Source organism: Tenrec ecaudatus, unplaced genomic scaffold, assembly GCF_050624435.1.
Source record: "Tenrec ecaudatus isolate mTenEca1 unplaced genomic scaffold, mTenEca1.hap1 Scaffold_453, whole genome shotgun sequence".
Taxonomy (NCBI): domain Eukaryota; kingdom Metazoa; phylum Chordata; class Mammalia; order Afrosoricida; family Tenrecidae; genus Tenrec; species Tenrec ecaudatus.
This window is the reverse complement of record NW_027459360.1, coordinates 141,709-162,656: the sequence shown is the minus strand read 5'-3', so window position 1 is coordinate 162,656 and position 20,948 is coordinate 141,709. Positions and strand designations below refer to the sequence as shown.

Below are 20,948 nucleotides of genomic sequence, written 5' to 3'. Positions count from 1 at the left end.
GAGTTCTCTGTTTGGAGAGAAGCGTGCAAGACAGATTTTCATAGTAAAGTGGAAACATAAAAGAAGGGAAAATTTCAGAATGTTAAAGAAAATTATGGAAGCAAACACACATAGTGTAAAACAAGAAAATGGAAATCTAATCTCATAAGAGCTACAGGTGTACTTCCCTCAACATCTTGGACAAGTGAACTCTCACATACAAAGTAGCACACACTTTTATGCATTTTCTGACACCTTTCATAGATATGAGGCCTTCTCCCTGTTCAATCAACTACCCCAGCCAATTCCCCTTAAGGTGTTTTGACCATGCATCTGAGAAAATTCCACTACAGCTTGCTTCTAATACCAAACACAGTTCTCTTGTTCCAACTGAGAGAAAGCTTCTGGGGTGACAATTAGATAACCTGTTTATGGGAAATTACAGAATCATGGACACACCAAAATTAACGTAAAGTTTGTAAAGACTGCAGTTTTGTATTTCTAGAAAAATAATGTTCAAAGGAACAAAGTAAATAGCATTCTTTCAAGGGTAGAAGACCTAACCCACTAACCTAGGATGAGACAATGCAATGAGAATCTACCTCTTTGAGAATACCACAAACACCGCAAAGTTTTTAACATATAAGACAGGAAAAGCCAGTGACGAGGTCAATGACTTGAGAATTCTCCTCACCAATGGAAACCAGGTTGCGATAGTTCTCCAACATCACATCCTGATATAGGGTTTTCTGAGCAGAGTTCAGGAGCTGCAATTCCTTCCGGGTGAACTTTACAGCCACATCGTTGAATGTCAGTGGTTCCTGTAGTAAGAGGGGTCTACTTAATGAAGTATTTTCCATTTGAAGATTTAAAAAAAATATATCTTACAGTAAAAAAAGCAAAACAATAATAAAAACTATTGTGGTAGTTCATTCCATAATGCGTCATTAACTGAGGACTTGGTACAAAATATTTTACCTTATTTCTACATTCACGACCATCAGCCGAGAAAACTAGCCCTAATTTTAGAAAGATCTCCAGTGTTCTGAGAAATAAATGTTTTCAAATACATTCTCCAGGTCAAATACAGTGCCCCCACAATAGCTAGCTCCACATTAAGGAGCAGGCTTAAAGGAGCTCCCATAGTAGAGGAATCATTTCTGTACCTGGCTACTTCACTATGCCTGAAGGTTATCTGTATATCTGAGCAATCAGGTTCTAGAGCCAGCCCAACATAAATGTAGCAAACACCTGGGGAGGGCACAGGGCCGGTTTGAAGTCAACTAACACTAGGTCAAGATGGTAACTCAGCATCTTGCTTGTTTAGAATTTTACCCGCTTATGATATGACCCATTAACTATGTACATGCTAACTGCATGACACGAACGCCTTATGGAAAGACCTGTAAGCTCCATTATATATACCCACTGGAAAATATATTCACTCTCTCAGGCCTGACATGGGAAGAGAGCCCCTGTGTCCAGCTGTCTGCTCTCTGTCTTTTAATATTTTCACAATTGCAATGTCACTCCTGAGGATCACTTTTGGAGTGTTGGGGACCCCAGTGCCTGAAAATAATGCACCCACTCTTAACATTAGAATTTTGAGTTCCAGTGACATTATCTGAATGTTCTAGAAATAGCTCAGCTTTATAATCACACAAGGTAGATAAAGACCTATTTGTTATTAAATGGCATTAGGGTTTCTACCAGCATCACCATTATTAGAGGCTCGGTACCTTCAGTGGCAATAAGTACTGGGAACAGTGCAGATGGGGGAGGTCAAACATACCTCAACTCTCCAACACTTTTTGTCAACTCTAAAACAAGTCAATCCTTCCACACCACTCTGTCTCACTTCTGGGTTTGATAATCTGTTGCTGTGGTCACACAACACTCAATAGATCAAAGTGGTCTATTAATGAACAAGGTACAACTCGGGATCAGGAACAAGAAGCTATAAGTCAGAACCAAGATCAGAATGTTCATAGACATTATCTCCCTTACTGAGTGCAGAACAACTTTCTAAGCTCTTAAAGGCCACCTTAGGACAAGCTCCTCTTGACAACCTTAGGACAAATTCTCCTCAGCCACCTTTGGAGTGAATTATCTTAACTTTAATTGCAAGGTCCTCTTGAACTTGCCATCTTTCACCACATGCTCTCCAAGGCGCCCCCAGCCTAATTCTGCTGGGTGGATCTCTGGAGCCTTCCTAATCTTGCCTAGGCAGGGAAGATGCTGGGTTGGCCTAAGAAGCCAACATATTAAGAGGGAGAGAGAGAACTGCCTGCAGGCATGGTTTGAGAGGAGACAGTGAGGCATTATCCTGTCATCTGAGCTGTTGATTTGGGTTTATTAGCCCCTGCAGCCACACAGTTCAGAATGAACCCATGGATTAGGGATTTGCAGCTTCCAAAAAATTAATGTGGCATTTCCTTGAATGGCAACTATGAGCTGCCTGTGTGACCTGACTTGAGAGCTTCCTCCACTCTATGAGCCATTAGCTTGCTGTCTGACCTTCCAATTTGGGTTCCTCAGCCCCTGCAACCTATTAGCTGACGAGATTCAACAACTTCTCTTTGTGAGGCAGTGGACTGTGGTCTGACCTGATGATCTGGTTCATCAGCGTTTATAAACAAATCAATGAGGAAAAACCTACAGACTGATTCCTGACCTTTATATAGATCTGGAACTCACCAGCTTCCACATCTTGAAGTGCGATTTATTTACTTGATGACTTTTGAGTTTTGTGAGATGTTGCTGAGCAAATCATGGACCATCTTGAACCTCTACCACATAGGGATGGGTCTACTGCTGCTCCTGCAAAATGAACTGTACTATTCATGGGTCAAGAGCTGCACCAATGGAGACAATGACCAGGGTAGAAGGGACAGGAGTGACAGAGCCAATGGTGTCAGGTCCAGAAAGGGCTTTTCAGCCAAGAAAGTGGGACAGGCAGGCAAGATCAAGAAGAGGATATCCAAAAGTAGTTGAGAGGACCATATAAAGATGGAACTAAGAAATGAGCCTATCTTTAGAAGGAAAAATGTCTGATAGGGGACAGGGAAAACAGGCCTTCCCTAAAGAAGAGCAAATGTGCCTACATGGTTCTTTAATATGAAAGTCAATGTGTAGCCTACTAATTCTGATACCAAATTATACTCTGTTACTGAGTAAAACTTGTACCTGTGACTCTGGACTGTAATTAGTCCATGGCCACTGCAAAAAAAAAAAAAAAAAAAAGAATAAGCTGAGTAGGAGAGGAGTGTGGCAAAGATACTGGTGTCAGACTGGAAAACCATTGGAGGGTACAGGTCTGTCTAAGCTCTGCCTCATATGAATCAGAGCTGATGTTGACAGTTAATTCTCTCTCCTGCATCTCTAGTTAGAGGAGGTGAGATGCTGTCTCATTTTTAAACCACTAATGCAACAAGACCCATTTTAGATGCATTGATGAGAATGCTGCTGTGTGGGAGAGTATTTAACATATCACCTTCAGAAATAAGCATTAAAGAAAGTTACTCAAACAAAAATCCCATGGACTACTGAACTCTCCTAAAGAAGTGATTTTATTTCTCCTTAAAAACCATGTATAGCATATAATTTGAAAGATATGCTGGCCATAGAATAATAAATTATGAGCTGGAAGATAATGTTATCCAAAGAATCCTCAGTGCTATATTATGTTCAATGTCAATAGTTTATTGTTAATCCTATGATCAATATATTCCTAATCTTCTCCAGCCAAATGTTGAAATCAGAGTAAAAGTTTAGCTCTAAGTTCTACTATTTCAAATTTCTGCTTTTCCAATGAACTGAATCAGTATTATACAGGCTCCTACAATTCCAGTAGAAAATACAGAAAAGGATAAAACACATCAGAAGCACCTGAGCCTTGGCCATTTTCTTTGGTCCTTAGGACACTACAGGCAACTGGGATGCTCTGTCTTATCTGGATCAGCTCTAATGATGCTCACAAATTTCAATCTCTCGTGAGGAAATCCCAAAAGTAATAATACAAGGCACTCTTCCTCCTTCCTCTAAGCTGCTGGTGATGCACCATCGGCAGGCTGATGGGAGAATACAGTGTAACACATAACCAATAGGTCCAGGTGCTGTTACTGTTCTTTCCTTCTTCTAAACACCCAAAGTCCCCAATACTGTTAACGGTGCCCTTACTGAGTAATGGGAAACATGCTTATACCATGAGCAATAAAATCTAAAACTCATAATGTTCACACATGTGAATAAAAGATTATTTTATAACAAATAGAGATTGGGCAATCAAATATAAATATAAAAAAATAAACAAAGAGTTGGATCCCTACCCCACAGCATACAAACTACCAATTCCTTACTGTGTGACTCTCAAAGAGAATGACAAATCAATGAACCTTTAAGATGATTATGTTAATTAAAGCATCTGGAAACATTTTACATGGGATATATAAAGAGCTATTATAAACTAAAGATTATTTTATAGGAGAACTATAAATTGTAAAATAACTTTAGAAACACTTTTAAACTCACCATCAAGTAGAGTTAGACATATAAGCTGCAGATAGGACACAGGAGAACTGCTGTACAGAGCTTCCAAGATTCTAAAGCCATGACAGGATGCTAATGGGTGTGTACCTCTGACCTTGAGGATAGAAGTCCAACACTTAACACATGTCAAAAACAAGGCTCCATAATAAACATTTATATGACATTTATTAGATTGAAATTTATATCTATACATATATAAATTACATATAAATGTAAATGAAGAAGTATATATCCCCCAATAATGAGTGCACTTTTGAATCCCAATATAGATAATGTTTTTAATATACCATTATTTGTAGTACCTAATGCAGTTAGATCAGTGGTTCTCCACCTATGGGTTGAGACCCTTTTGGGGGTTGAAGGACCCTTTCACAGGGGTTGCCTGATTCATAACAGTAGTAAACTTACTGTCATGAAGTAGCAACAAAAGTAGTTTTATGGTTGGAGCTTCACCACAACATGAGGAACTGCATTAAAGGGTCGCAGCATTAGGAAGGTTGAGAATCACTGAGTCAGACAGGTGGTCTATACAAGTACACAGTCTAGCTATGCCCCCTTAACTTCCTCCAAATTATTTACCTGGGTTTGTCGCCTGCCAATGTGAACGAGGAAAAGTTGTCCCTCATAGTGGTTACTGTCAGGCTGCTAATTGCAAGGTCAGCAATTGGAAACCACCAATTTCTCCTCGAAAGCATGAGTGACATGGCTTTTTACTCCGTTATAAAGTTACAGTCTTGGAAACCCACTGGGGCTGTCATATAAGACAATCGGGCAGCTTGGCCAACAATACATTGGTACCGTTGTGCCTTGTGGTTATGTAAATAAACTGTCTGAAACCTAACCTACAGATTAGTTACTTTGGAATTCATGTTACAACTAATTGAGTTATTTCAGAGACAGAAATTGGGATCTCACTACCAACAAAAAAGAAGAACCAGGGGGACTTCCGGCAAGATGGCGAAGGAGTAACAAACACCAGAGGAACTCCACAGAATTCAAGCTAGGAGAGTTACTTAGAGATAACTGAACACTGCTGGAATGCAGGAGGAGCATCATAAAGACAAGTAGGCACAGACCCATGGGGTTTTGAGGGGCTGGGGGCTTTTGGTTTACTTCAGTGGAGGCCGGCTGGGACTTGACCTTTGCCCCGCCACTGTCTCTGCCAGAGCCAGGACCATTTGGAGTCTGTAGGGCTGCTTGGTCTCAACACAGCCACAGTTTGCCACCACCTGCCTTGGGGCAGGCACTAGACCTTTGCATCTCCTCTCTGTCACCCTATCAGTCTTGGAGGGCTGTGCAGCAGCCTTTTCTCAACACAGCCACAGCTTGCTGCTACCACCTCCGAACAAGGATTAAACCCTTGCAGCTCCTCTGGCCTGGATAAGGGCTCAGCTACATTGTTGCTTTCTATCCATCTCTTCACTATATTCCCCCTCCCCCGCCCCTCATGGGCACATTTGGCTTGCTTTTTAACTTTTTTTTCTCCTCTTTTCCTCTTTCTTGGTCTCTCACACTCTACTGCTAACCTCCAGACCACTCCCTTAGCTTAGGGTATTTACACCTGAGCCACACGCAGCTAGGTGAGCTCCACCCTGTGTAGTTAGCAGGCTGGAAAAATCCCTGCTGGCCCCCAACAGGGGATACTCTGCTCAACTTCTGACTGGGGAACTCCTTCCAGCCTTTGTGCCTGTGGGGCATAAGGCAGCTCGGCCAACACTCCTCAACAAAAGTTACTGCAGGAGCCTCTGCCCAACCTCTGCAACACCAAAGCAGGCAACCCTTCTGGGTCACTCCCCCGAGAGGGAAGCCACAGGAGGACAAAGTGGTAGGTTAATTCCATAGTGAAATAAGCTATAGGCAGTTCAAAGTCTCCCAGAGAGAGCCAGTGCTCTTCGACTCCCTGGAAAATGGCACCTGGCTCATCTAAAACAACGCAACACAAGCAGCCATCAGCCCCAAAAACCTCAACAAAAAAAGGAGAGGAACAAAAGGCAAAGCCAGAAGATGTCCTGAACATAATGCATGCATAGAGGAAGCAGACATTGAGCTGCCACAGAAAGAAATTTTCAGAATGTTACTTGGAGTCAGGGGATATGAGGGAAACAATACAGAAAAATGATGAAATGATAGAAAAGGTAAAAACCATAAATCAAAGAGAAATACAGGAGCTTAGGGAGGAGATAACAAAAACCAGTAGCACACTCATGGACCTCGACAAGCAACTGGAAGAATCAGAGGCCCGCATCAGTGACTTGGAGGACAGCCAAGCAGACTTCAACAAACGAGAACAAAAATCTAATAAGATCATCAGAGAAGCTGAAGAAAACTTAAGAACTAAGTCTGATGCTATGAAGCGGTACATCATTAGAAGTATTGGCTTACTGGAGGAAGACACAACAAAGAAGTCATCTGCAACAGTAGTGAGAGAATTCTTGGAGGAAAGCTTCCCCAGCTTAGTGAATTAAAACAAGGCAACCATTCAGGAAGCTGAAAGAATCCCAGCAAGACTGGATCCCAAGAAGAAGTCATCAAGGCACATAATAGTTAAATTATCCAACTTTGAGGAAAAGGAGAAAATCATGAGAGCAGCTAGGGGAAAACAAGCAATCATATATAAAGGTTCCCAAATAAGAATATGATCAGACCTATCAGCAGAAACTATGAAGAAGAGAGAGTGGAGTAACATTTTCAAAAAATTGAAGGAAAACAATGCAAACCCAAGAATACGCTACCAAGCCAAATTATCAATCAAGATAGATGGAGAAGAGTCATTACATTGCACGCTCATCTCGATAATATGATCACTGAAGACAGATTTGTGCACAAGCAAATGTGGTGAAGAAAGTTGATGGTGCTCAGCTATCAAAAGATATAGCATCTGGGATCTTAATGGCTTGAAGGTAAAAAAGCGGCCATCTAGCTCAGAAGCAACAAAGCCCACATGGAAGAAGCATACCAGCCTGTGCAATCACAAGGTATCAAGGGATCAGGTATCAGGCATCATCAGAACAAAAAATCTTACCATAGTGAATCAGCGGGGGAGTGTGGAGTGGAGACCCAAAGCCCATTTGTAGGCCACTGGACATTCCCTTACAGAAGGGTCTTGGGGAGGCGATGAAACAGTCAGGGTGTGATGTAGCAACGATGAAAAATACAACTTTGATCAAGTTTCTGGGTGCTTCCTTCCCCCCTCCAACTGTCATGGTCTGAATCCTGACTTGCAGGTCTGACTAGACCAGGGGATGTACACTGGTGCAGATGGGAACTGAAAATGCAGGGAAGCCATGGCAGATAATCCCCTCAGGACTGGTGGTGTGAGTGGTGATATTTGAAGGGCACAGTGAGGTTGGGTTGGAAAAGTGGAACCTATTTCAAGAATCTACATGTGACCTCCTCCCTGGGGGACATACAACAGAAAAATGGGACACAGAAATATATGACAAAATAACAATTTATAAATTATCAAGGGTTCATGAGGGAGGAGGGAGTGAGGAGGGAGAAGAAAAATTGAGGACCTGAAGCCAGGGGCTTGGGTGGAGAGCAAATGTTTTGAGAATGATGAGGGCAACGAATGTAAAAATGTGCTTTACACAATTGATATATGTATGGATTGTATTAGGAGTTGTATGAGTCCCTAATAAAATGACTTAAAAAAAAAAAAGAACCAGGAGTAGGGGCCTTTAGATCCCAGATTCTTTCACAGAAATTCTTCAATCCAGCAGACAGGCAGCTGTGACACAAGAGTGGACATGAAGGGAAGAAGCAGCAACAGAGACATGGTGGCAGCAGAACCAAGAGCCTGAGACAGAGCAGTGGCATTCCCAGACCACAGAACAAGAGAGCTAAGTGCCTTTGGGCAGGAGGTTAGAGGTGAAATAGGGGTACATTTGAGTTCTTATCTGGGGAACTAGATTTGCCAACCCACATAGAGCTAAGTGTGTCTGGTATAAGGCTAAGGTGCAGAGAGAGAATTTATCCGCAGAACTAAGAGAACTTTGTAATTTTTGTACATTTAGGACAGAAGCCAGGGGGTTGTAGGGCCTGACCTCACCTGCAGGTACGGCTGTCAAGATGCTGTCCCAGAGAACTGTACCTTGAGGCACTGATGATGCTAAATTGTGTGTTAGGGTGGAAAAGTGACTTCTTTGTCAAACATAATTTGAGGAGAGCATTTATTGAACTTTAAGAGACAACAAAAGATACGCACACACATCATATGGATAAGGGAGGCCATTAGCAGTTCAAATGCAACTGAGGATTCAGAGTCGGGACCCTAGATAAATAGGACACAGAACAAAAGGCCATGTCACAGATCATGATTGGTGGCAAAGCAATACATCAGATACAGGTGGGACTGCAGCAGCAGGAATGGGACCATAATTGGGACATGCACATTATTAGATAGAAAGACTTAAAAGATTGGTCCAGGGCCTTCAAACTGAGGCAATCAAGGCCAGACTCATAACAATGGCCCCTGTGCTGTCCTCGCTTAGGTGAGCTCCATCAAGGATACATCTAGGCAGGCCCTTGGAGGGGGATGGATGGAGAGGAGTGCAGGCAATCTATTTTGTAAGGCATTTTCCGCAAGGGTAAGATGATCTACATTCTTGGCTAATTATCAAAAGGAATTCAATGGAGGCTTAATCAAACTGGGGAGGCAGCAAATGGACAGAGTTGTCACTGTCATCAGCAATGCAAACCTTAAACCCAACTCAGTGCCACAGAGTGGATTCTGGTTACAGTGACCCTTTAAAGGGAGGTGGAATGGCCCCTTGTGGATTTCGGAGACTATAACTCTTACCAAGATTGGAAACCTTGTTTTTCTCCTCAGGGGTGACTTGTAATTCTGAACTGCTGACCTTGCAGTTAGCAGTCCAATCTGTAACCACTATGCCACCCGCCTTTTGCAAATTGGAGTGCTCACAATTTAAGTTCTAATACAATTATACATGGTTACATTATCAGCAAATTCTATCATTCCGGGAGATGCGCAAATTGCTCGGACCCCGACCAATGGGGCAGCCTGGGTTCTTGTACACTGGTGTTTCCTGGGTTCAGACCCCAGAAAGCTCAGATCCCTCCTGCTTCCCCTCAAACTCCTCTGCCCAGTGCTGACCCCAGGAACCCCAGGGATGCTCACCCTGCTTGGAGTCAGGTGAATGGATTTGGTTCACGACCCAGTCAGAAGTTGAAGTCCTTCCTTGTCATGCTTCAATGTGCAAGACACTAGTACCAGATTTCTAGCTCCCTAGACTGGACTGTATTTCTCTGTGGCAAATCTTTGTTCTGAAACAGAAGAGGAGGCAATGTTGAAAAAGGCATATCACTTTCTTGGCCTGTACTTCTTGCGCTAAATAGTGACCACCCCCACCACCTGGGATCAAAATCCTGCTCAAAGCTGAGGGTTTGCATTAAACAAGGGTCCACTCTATCTTTGCAGAGCAATTTTACTAATTTCCCAAATATCATGATCAACTTTGGATCCACAAAGTGGAAGTACTTAAGGCCTCAAATTTCTCAAGCTCCATTGAAGGTAAATATCTTCTTTTCACCAGCAATCTAACTGAAGAACGGAATATTTTATGAAGAATGTTCTTTAAAAGCCCATAACGGAACCTCAGACCAAAACCCTTGACATATCTGGTGAAAGTGATCAAGCTGAATCACGCTCATATCTGCCACTCCAACTCAGGCTGAGCTTCTCATTAAGTAAAACCTACTCCAATCCCCTTGCATCCTGGGTATTCTTTACAATATCTATTGTGTGAAGAAATCCCTATGGTTGGGTGGCCATTTATGCACAATAGTGTAGTAACTAGAGAAAGTTTTTGTACAGGTGGACAACAAGAGACAGAGCGACACCAATAGCACATCCTAGAGGTACCTTGGCCAAGATAGAGATATTCTAAACAAGAAAACAAGCCAGGGGAATCCTTATTTGCTACTCTCTTAAGCTCTTGTGTTTACAGATGTCCGATTTTAAAGCCTTTGGGAAAGACTGCAGCTTACAGTCATGGAATGGCAAGGGGTCGTGGTAAGAGCCAAGGTGAGGGAAGATGCTTAAAAATGCAAGATGTATCCAGAAAAGAGATGACTGATCAAACCATTTTGTCATCTTGACCTAAATTCTGGATTCCAAGCTTTCTAGGTAATGCTGACTGATGGCAAACAACACACACTGTAGTAGTGGGCTTATTGGCTTGGGTTCAAGGATGTCCCATCCATAGTCTCAGGTGTGAGTGACGATTTGTCCCGTCAAGAGGGGTGTAAATCATTTATCACTCTAGAGGATCCAGCCAGAGCAAGTGATCTATGAGAGTCGAGTGGGTTTCAGGATGTTCAGAAAGTTTACAATCAACTGAATCACAATTCAATTCCATGAGAAACTTCAAGGCTAACTGTAAGACAGATTAAAGTTGAAGATTCTGGCAGCTAGACAGGAGAGTATTCACGCAATATGAATAGACGCTTTATTCTTTTTGTCTAAGTTCACGTTATTGGGTGAAACATAACAATAATTGTCAGAGTAACCTTATTAATATTTTCTATGAGACCAGTAATAACCTGTAAACAAGGTCAGATAATGATACTTCAAGAAAACTGTAGAGCAATATTGATAATGGATCTACATGAAAAAGTTCTTGAAAACATTGGGAATAGAGTCAGAAAACACATGAAAATAATTACACATGATAATTAAGTAGAATCTATCCTAGAGTTGATTTAATATAAGAAAATGAGCACTGTAATATATACCAATTAATGTAAAAAAGAATTAATAATCTAAATAGACACAAAACTTACTAAACAAAGTCAAAGACTTTTCATGCTAAGGAAAAATAACTCTACAAATCTAACATAAAACAAATATAGTTCAAAATGTTAATATGCTAATATACATTCCTAAAAAGAAAAAGTCATACTTGAAAAAACATCACCCCACGTCAGAAAAAGGACAACCATAAATGTCCACTTTTACCAGTGATATTAAAAATTGACTGTATGTTCTAACTAGAGCTACCAGGTTCACTTTTTTTTAAGGAAGAGGCTTCCAAAAAGACATAAAAATTCCTTTAATCATAATTTAATTATCACATCCATAAAATATTCACGATATGCCATGAATAGCTAATAAATGCTAAAACATTGTAGGCTACATTTAAACACGCTGAAATAACTCTTGGTACTTAACTCCCTAACTATTAATTGTTAATCAGAAGTGGAAGGGGAAGGTGGGGGGAGAAAGAGGGAACCTATCACAATGATCTACGTATAACTCCCTCCCCAGGGGGATAGACAACAGAAAAGTGGGTGAAGGAAGACATAGGGCAGTGTAAGAGATGAACAAATAATACTTTACAAATTATCAAGGGTTCATGAGGAGGGGGGAATAAAAATGAGAAGCTGACAGCAAGGGCTCAAGTAGAAAGAAAATGCTTTGAGAATGAGTATGCCAACAAATGTACTAATGTGCTTGACACAATGGATGGAGGTGTGGATTATGATAAGAGTTCTACAAGACCCAATAAAGTGATTTAATAAAAAAAGAAATACAGCATGATCAAAATTATAGCATTTATCTTACAGAAAAGGAAGTACAAATGTATTCAGATTAAAACCCTGAAACAGGGAATTTGTTTCCACCCATTCTGTGATGAAAGCATGAATTTAGAGTCCTGTAGTTTTCTGTAGTGTTGAAGGTCCTCATATACTGATGAATTAATAAACTAAACCAAGGCATTCGTGTGCACATATAATATTAGAGTGACTATATAGACACACATATATGTATGTGATACACACACATATATGTATGTGATACACACACATATATCAAGCTGGACAACAGATAGGATTGATGCTCACCCAAAAACTGAAGTTTGGGGACTTGAACACACTGAGCCATGGATGCTCTAGGTAGCATTGGACCCATGGGCTTCAGTTGGACTGGGCTGGGATGTTCTCTTGATGAAAAGCTCTCTCTTATGCATATGTCAGTGTCTATAGTTTTATTTTTCTAGAGAATCCAGCCTAAGGCAGATCCCCATCACATTAGTGTCATATGAGGGCGAAAAGGTGTACCTGACATGCTGCTCTTGGAGAAAAACACATCACAAGGAAAGTGTGAAAAGATAATCAACAATTCCCTGACACTGAGCCAGTCCTATGCTCCTCTAGGTCTGTGGAATTTTGGTGGAAGAAAATCTATTTATAACAAAAATATCAGAGGGGCCAGCCCCAATCCCAACTAAGAGGACAGCTGCCCCTTCCCCCAGAAGAATTTACTTCAGAGGACAACACTGAAGCTACAGCTCAGGGAAAGGGACATGTCTGATCAGAGCACACGGGAGAAAATGAAGGGGGAGGAAGAGAGAGTGGAGCACACATCCTGGCCCACCAAGCTTTGAGGACAATATGCCTGCTCTGAGCAGCCCATGCAAAAAGAAGCACTATGGCTGCCCCGACTATGAGTCATGACATCCCTCACTGACCTATAGCCCTATAGGGGACAACACTGGAGACAGTTTGGGAATTGCATCCGATCTGACCCCACCACACCCAGGCAAAACACTAAGGGTGTTGTGCAACAGAACAGCAAGGGAAGTAGAGCAAGGAAGTCCCAAGAGTACCAAAATTAGACTCGGGGGCCAAAGCGTGGCACCCCATCAGACTCCACAGAAAAGCACTCCTAAAGGTCAACATAGAGACCTCTAACTTTTTACAGGCTTTTCTCTTTTTTCCCTTTTTTTCTTGTTGCTGTTGTTTTGTTTTCTTTTGTCATTTTGTTTTGCTCTTTTGTGTGTATGTGTGCTTGTGTGTGTGTATGTGTGTGTGTGTGTGCATATTATATCTGCACTTCTAACTAGATAATATAGGCCAGATAAACAATCTGGAGGAGAAAGCAACAGGACCCATGGTTGGGGCGGGGAGCATGACATGGGAGAAGGGGAGGTGGGGGAAAGAAAGTGGTGTTAACCAACCCAGGGAAAAGGGAACAATCAATAAGTGATCCAAAATAGTGGGAAACAGAAAGATTTCTCCAAGTCATCTCCCCCAAATATATGTTAGACTTAGGACACTGCTCACAATTAATGGTAAATAATTGTCAAGTTACCTCCCTGAAGGCAATCAGCTGTCAGAGGACTGTCTAGTCCCACCACATATAGGGCCCATCCCTGCTGTTAAGGACAATGGGATACTTCCCCCTAAAGGCTTCAATTTAGACCCTGCAAGGTGGGTTTACAGTACACCTTACTGATAATGATTTCTACAGTGAACCAGAGAACAGGTCAAACCTGCTCAGTGACATCCAAAGTTAGGCTGCCATGCTGAATCTCGGGTCCGCCCATCTTGTCACATGCACACCCTTACTCCCTCCTCTTCCAACAGCATATGAACCCCTACAGCAGCCCACTCCCATTACTATATTACCTATAGCACAACACTTTCCTGTGATGGATTTCTTCACCTGTAATTAGGGGGCCTGCACATCCCCAGATGATATAAAAGCCTTGGTTAGCAATAAATATTTCTCTCCCCATGTGGACCACCAAGTGAGGCTGAGGTGAACATGCAACTATGAAATGTGTCTGACTCCATTATTTCAATCCCTCTTCTATCTCTCATGCTCCCTATGACTTTACTATAATCTTTATTTATTATCACTGTACAATTGCACCAACCGACCCGCTGTGATGTGTTAGGGTCTGGCCTTTCCCCTGACACAAAATAAGTGGCAAGGAGGGTGTAAGATGCCTGGTAGGGATTGATCAAGGCAATGTAACTGAGAAGAATTACTGAAACCCTGAAATTACTGAACTACAGACAGAGCATGATAGTGGGACAAGAGGAAAGTAAAAGGAAATAGAGGAAAGAACTAGGAGACAAAGAGCATTTACAGAAGTCTAAATACAAGCATGTGCATATGTAAATATATTTATATTAGGGTGGGGAAATAGATCTAGGTGCATATATTAATAGGTTTAGTATTACGGTATCAGATGGACATTGGGCCTCCATGCAAGTGCTCCCTCAATGCAAGAACACTTTGTTCTATTACCTGGCATTCCACGATGCTCACCTTCCTAAGATGATAGCTGAAGACAACTGTGTGCAAAGAAAATGTGAAGAAAACTGATGGAGCCCAGCTACCAAAAGATATAGCATATGGGATCTTAAAGGGTTGAAGGTAAACAAGTGGCCATCTAGCTTAGAAGCAAGAAAGCCCACATGGAAAAAGCACACAACCTATGGATTGATTACAAGGTGTCGATGGGATCAGTATCGGGCATATTGTGAATGAAGGGGAGTGAAGATTGGGGATCCAAAGCCCGTCTGTCAGCAACTGGACAGCCCCTTACAGAAGGATCATAGGGAAGAGACGAGCCAGTCAGGGTACAGTGTAGAAACAATGAAAATACAACTTTCCTCTACTTCCTAAATGCTCCTCCTCCCCTCCACTATCATGAACCTAATTCTCTTACAAATCCAGCTAGACCAGAGGATGCACACTGGTACAGATAGGAACCTGAAACATAGGGAATCTGGGACAGAAGATGCCTTCAGGACCAGTGGTGAGAGTGGTGCTATCATGAGGGTGAAAGGAAGGTGGGGCAGAAAGGGGGGACCCATTACAAGGATCTACATAAAACCCCCTCCCTGGGGGATGGACAACAGAAAAGTGGGTGAAGGGAGACATCGGACAGTGTAAGGATGAAAAAATAATAATTTATAAATTATCAAGGGTTCATGATGGAGAGGCAGTGAGCAGGGAGGGGGGAAATTGAGGAGCTGATACCAAGGGCTCAAGTAGAAAGCAAATGTTTTGAGGATGATAAGGTAACACATGTACAACTGTGCTTGACACACAATGGATAAATAGATAATAAATAGATAAAGCTATCATGTTAACCTTGAAAAAACACAGAGCTCTTACAAGGCACAATGCACACATAGCCTCTCTGCACCAAAGGTCAACACTCACATTTATAACACGTAAGGAAACTTAGTAGACTCATAGTCACACTTGATATAAGAAATCAGTATAACACTAAGAGCCTTATATTCATGGGGAAACATGACATCATGCTCCTGAGAGGAAAGTACTACACTTGTTTATATAACAAAGTATTCCCATTACTCAGCTCACATACTGCAATAGCATCACTGAGTATGAAACATACACAAATATACATATACACACGCACGCACACATCTTTCCGTTTTTAATGAAAATATTCATACCTACTGAGGCCAGGTTTCTAAAAGTTTCCATCATCCCGTGTCTCTATAGTTTCCTCTCAGAAAGGTCCAGCAATGCCCATTCTTCCTCGGAGAAATTCAGAGCCACCTCCTCAACAGCCACAGTGTCCTAAAACATCCCGTATATTCTGGCTTGGCAAGGTACCATGCATTCCACTATGTGAAAGGATGAAGAAGACAGTCCTGGGGAAACAGAGACTTCACATGGGCATTAGACACAGGGGTCTTGCTCTAAGGATTTCCATCAGGGTTTAGCTAACCCACTTCACCCACTAGATCAGCTGTTCTGAACCTGTGGGTTGCAACTCCTTTGGGGGTTGAACAACCCTCTCAAAGGGTTCTCCCGTTCATAACAGTAGCAAAATTACAGTAATGAAAATAATTTTTTGGTTGGGGGGTGAGCACACATGAGGAACTGTATTAAAGGGTTGCAGCATTAGGAAGGTTGAGAACCACTGCACTAGACACACTCCCTCACTAATTACATGTTATCCCAAGGACTGCATGCTTCTAGCATAATGAGTTTATCTCTGTACAGTTTGTCTGTGACCAACTGCAGCCTTATTTCTATCTAGCTGTTTCAGAATAGAGAACAGTCAGAACACATAAATCAGATGAATGATCAAAAATAAAAGCCTCGATTCCAAATTCATATCCTCTCTTCCATTGGAGGGAGGATTGAAATTAGAATATTTATCAGAACAGGAAGCACAGGGTGAAAGGAAGATGACAACTAGGAAACACTGCAGAATTTGTGCTTCTCCCTGTCGCCCCTCCTTAGCCATTGGAGAGCTGCTGGTATGAACTAACAAAGTAGGGACCCAAAGCCCTGGAGTCATGGTATCCTCTTGGAGAATTCTACGTGATCAAGAGCTGACGTGTTACCTGGTGATAGAGATGATTATTTGGGGAATTATGAAATTTTCTATAGAGTGTCTATGTTACTCGCCTACTTTCCAGTCACTCTGCAGTTGCACGCTTGTGTATTTTGTATTTTCAATGAGATAGGACAAGCTATTGAAAAGGGAAACCGGGCAAGAGTGAAAGGTAACAACAGAATATAGATACCCTCTGTACACTGGTACAGATAGGAACATGGAAACAAGGAATCCAAGGTGGATGATCCATTCAGGTCCAGTGGTGAGAGTGGCGATACCAGGAGGATGGAGGGAGGGTGGGGTGGAAAGAGCGAACTGATTACAAGGATCTACATATAACCTCCTCCCTGGGGGATTGACAACAGAAAAGTGGGTGAAGGGACATTTTGGACAGTATAAGATATGACAAAATAATAATTTATAAGTTATCAAGGGTTCATAAGGGAGGGGGTAGTGGGGAGGGAGGGGCAAAAATGAGGAGCTGATGCCAGGGGCTTAGGTAAAGTGCAAATGCTTTGAGATTGATAATGGAAATGAATGTGCAAATGTGCTTTACACAATTGATGTATGGATTGTGATGAGTTGTAATATAATGATTAAAAAAAAGAATATATGCAGATATCTTGAAAATTTTCCCACTGAGACAAAGCTACTGTCATGTAATTATTATGGACTGCTCCCCTCAAAAAATACTGGATACGCACATCAATACACACTAAGCTCATAGGATATACTGACAAAAGAGCACAATATATTCAGTATCATAATAGCATGTCCTTTTTGCTGATTGGGAAAATGTACTTAGGTTCCAATTTTCTTATAAGTTGACTGAACTTCAGTGCATTTCAATGTTAAACTGTTAGGATACTAGGACTTACATACCAGGCTTTGAGATGTTTTTCACATTTTAGATTTTTAAAGATTTTTTCACATTTGCAGATCATGGAAGGACGACTAGCTGAACATGATGACCACTAGCATTCTCTCAGCTGTGGGACTGGCCTCCATGACTTGTCATACTTTTGTTCCCGCATCTTTTCAGGAGAGACCAGTCCCTGGAGAAGGACATGGTGCTTGGTGAGGGAGAGAGAGGCAAAGAAGAGAAAGGCCTTCGCCAACATGGATCGACACAGGGGCTGTCGCAATGGCTCCAACGTGGGAACATGTGAGGATGGTGCAGGACAGGGCAGTGTGTCGCGCTGTTACATAGAGGGCTTTAGGGGCTGGAATGGACACGAAGCCACCTAACAACAACATAGAAAAGGTTGCACTTTATGCTAAGATTTCACAGCATGGCCAACTAGCTATGGCATAAAGTCGCATGAGCTGTCACGGTCACTCCACAATTCTGCTACAACAGTGTAACCTAGTGTCGACCCAATAAGCCTTTCAAAATCTCATCCACAGCAGTGCATCGGGTGCCGGGTTTTAAAGCCTTCCCTTTCCTTCATGATGAACCAAAACCAAATGGACTGCGGTCAAGTACATTTTAACTCATTTTGACCATAAAACAGGGAGTGGAACTGCTCGCTAGTGTTTCCAAGTCTGTAAATCTTCACGGGCCCACGCAGCCTCCTTGGCCTCCCTTGATGGGCCTGGAATGCTGGAGCCACAAAGGGTCTGGCCAGCGGCATCGATTAAACCAGTGAACCACTAGGGCCTCTTTCACACAACATGTTCATGATAAAACACTGCATTTATTCAGCAACCACGATTCTGAGGCAATTTCCAAAAAGATTTGGCCACATTGGCTCATTTAGTCCTCTTGTCACTCACTTTTAAGCAGATGTTGCTCCCAATGGGATAGAGCTGAAGTCACCAACATTACTCACAATTTCAGTATTGCTCAAATGAAAACTTGTTGAACCAGGTCAGCATGCAGGTCCATGTGTGTACAACTAAATGCCTGGCAATTACATTTCTGTTCATATGCCCAGAGCTTTTTATTCTGTCAGTCATCAGTTACAGAGATGATCTGGATCTTCTGTGTAGTACAAAGAGGAGATGAAGAAAACAATCTATTCAATTCAGATAACTGGAACGCATTGTCCTGGAAAAGCCAGGACCCTCAGACAATACTGCTTACCTCAGGGCCGTACAACTGGCTCTTGCATATAAGAAATTATTAGATTGATTGAGCAAATAAAAAACCATTGAGCAAATCAGAACAAAACCAGACCAATGTGTTCTGAGAGGGCACACCATTCCAAAACCAACAGTTCAACCCTGGACACATGAGGTGGCTATGAGTTGAAAACACTCCACAGTAAAAAACAAGAACAAAAGCACAAGGCCAAATGATAATAACTCTTATGAGAAATGCAACAGAGGTGGAGTCTAAGCATTAACACATACATATTTACATTTCGTGAGCTAGTGTAGGGAGAAATAAAATGATCACTTTAGGAAACACTAGCCAGAGAACCCTGGCATGATAAGGAAATTCTAACAACATGGGAAGGTTCTGTGATGAATTTGCAAATGCTCAGTTCGATTTCCGTTTCTCAAACATACAGGCTAAGGAGTCAAAGAGCACCCAGGTCTTCAGGGGCCGGAGAGGGAAGCTCCATGGTCAGCCACTAAATGAAAAGCTCGTTAGCAATAAGCATTCATGGAACTTCCCACACTGGAAAATAAGTGGAGCATGAAGAAGCACCAGCAAGAAAGTAAAACAAAAGAGGCAATAGTTAAAAGAAATGCAAATGAGGACGTTCAGGTTTATGACCAATATGTGAAGAGCTCAAAGTCACCATTCCAGTCTCAGAGATAAAAGCTGACCATGTTGAAGTCAGAGTACGGAGGTCACAGGGCATGTTTTTCTTTCTGGTGTACATTTTTTAAAAAAATTACTGTCATTGAGTCAATTCTGACTCAAAGCATCCCCACAGAGCAGAGTAGAACAGGGCCTGCGCGTTTCTGAAACTGCAACTCTTTAAGGGAGTAGAAAGCCTCATCTTCTACTGTGGACCAGTGAGCGGTTTTGAATGGCTGAACATGTGGGTACCAACCCAACGCATAGCACACTACATCACCATGGGTGCACAGTGTTGTAATAAATTGGAGAAAACTAGATGGTAACTAACAACAAGAAAAGCATCCTTTTAAATGCCTCTAATTAATTACTCTAGTTAGGACCCAGAGCAAACATCTGTCCTCAATACAGAGGGGCGGTGAAAACAGGTACTCTCTCAGCTGATTTCATTGTGAAATCATTCTGTGTACCTGCCTATGGGGCCCTTTTGTTTACAAGTGGTTTTCCTTATCTGCCCTTAGTAGTCTAATCAATTGCATTCATTGAAAACAGTGATTTGAAGGATGTGATGGGATTAACTAATGGGTAGTCCAAAAGAGTTTGTTCCTAGAGGAGAAAATACCAGACCACAGGGTATTAGGAAGAAATGTACTTGCTATGTTTTAAGGATAGTCAAAGCCCAGGTTGAACAAATACATTTTTATAAGGATAAAGGAAGTCAGAAAGGTGTGTCGTTGGGATTTCAATGAAGAAATGCAAAAAGATTGAAATCAATAAAAAAGTAGCATGTTCCAAAATTTCATACCATTGTGTGCTCACTTTCCCTATAAGATCACTAAAGACAAATGGGGGATGAACAACAGAAAAGTGGGTGAAGGGAGACATCGGACACAGTGGATGGATGTATGGATAGTGATAAGAGTTGTCTGAGCCCAACGTAAATGATTAAAAAAAATAGCATGTTCCAAAAAACTCTCCTCCACTAATATATCAGTTCCCAAAACTGTCAACAAAAAATATTCTATTTTTTGCACTTCACAAGAGTCCACAAAAAATGTGAATCAAATTGCATTTAGCCTCAAATAGCTAATAAGGGGTCAAGAACAAGGGTTGGCATTGTCCGCACATAACTCCCTGCCACCACATCTGGTCCAACTCACAGCAGAGCTATCACAGAGCAGAACTCCCTGTAGGACTCCCACGCCTGCACATCTTTAGTGGAGCAGGCAGACTCATCTTCTCTGCACATTTCTGGTGAGTGTGCACAGCTGCCCTTGCAGTCAGCAGCCCAATATTTAACCCACTGGACAAAAGGACTCCTTTGTTCACGTGTCCCACATACAATAAAGTATCATTACAGGAACTCATGAAAGACCTACAGAAAAAGAAAAGCAGCTCCAGAAAGGCCCACCAATTTGTAAGGGAAGCTAATTCCTGACACATCAGGCTACACAGGGCTCTGCCTGCAAGCACTCACACTTCAAGATGCAGGTCCCTAAATGGAGTCCCTGAGTAGTGTGAGCAACAGA

The 20,948-nt window shown here is 41.9% G+C and overlaps 1 long non-coding RNA gene across 4 annotated transcripts in view; it reads right to left on the bottom strand.

Annotated features, from left to right (window-relative positions):
• Window positions 1-20,948, bottom strand: part of LOC142436604 (uncharacterized) — a 78,375-nt gene that overhangs the window by 17,365 nt on the left and 40,062 nt on the right. For 3 of the 4 annotated variants that reach the window (XR_012782023.1, XR_012782022.1, XR_012782021.1), the window contains exons 3-5: window positions 9,668-9,813; window positions 4,510-4,621; window positions 674-800 (exon numbers count right to left, since the gene is read on the bottom strand). This is a non-coding gene — a long non-coding RNA (uncharacterized LOC142436604). The remainder of the gene's footprint in view (window positions 1-673; window positions 801-4,509; window positions 4,622-9,667; window positions 9,814-20,948) is intronic. The other variant, XR_012782024.1, reaches the window with a different exon arrangement.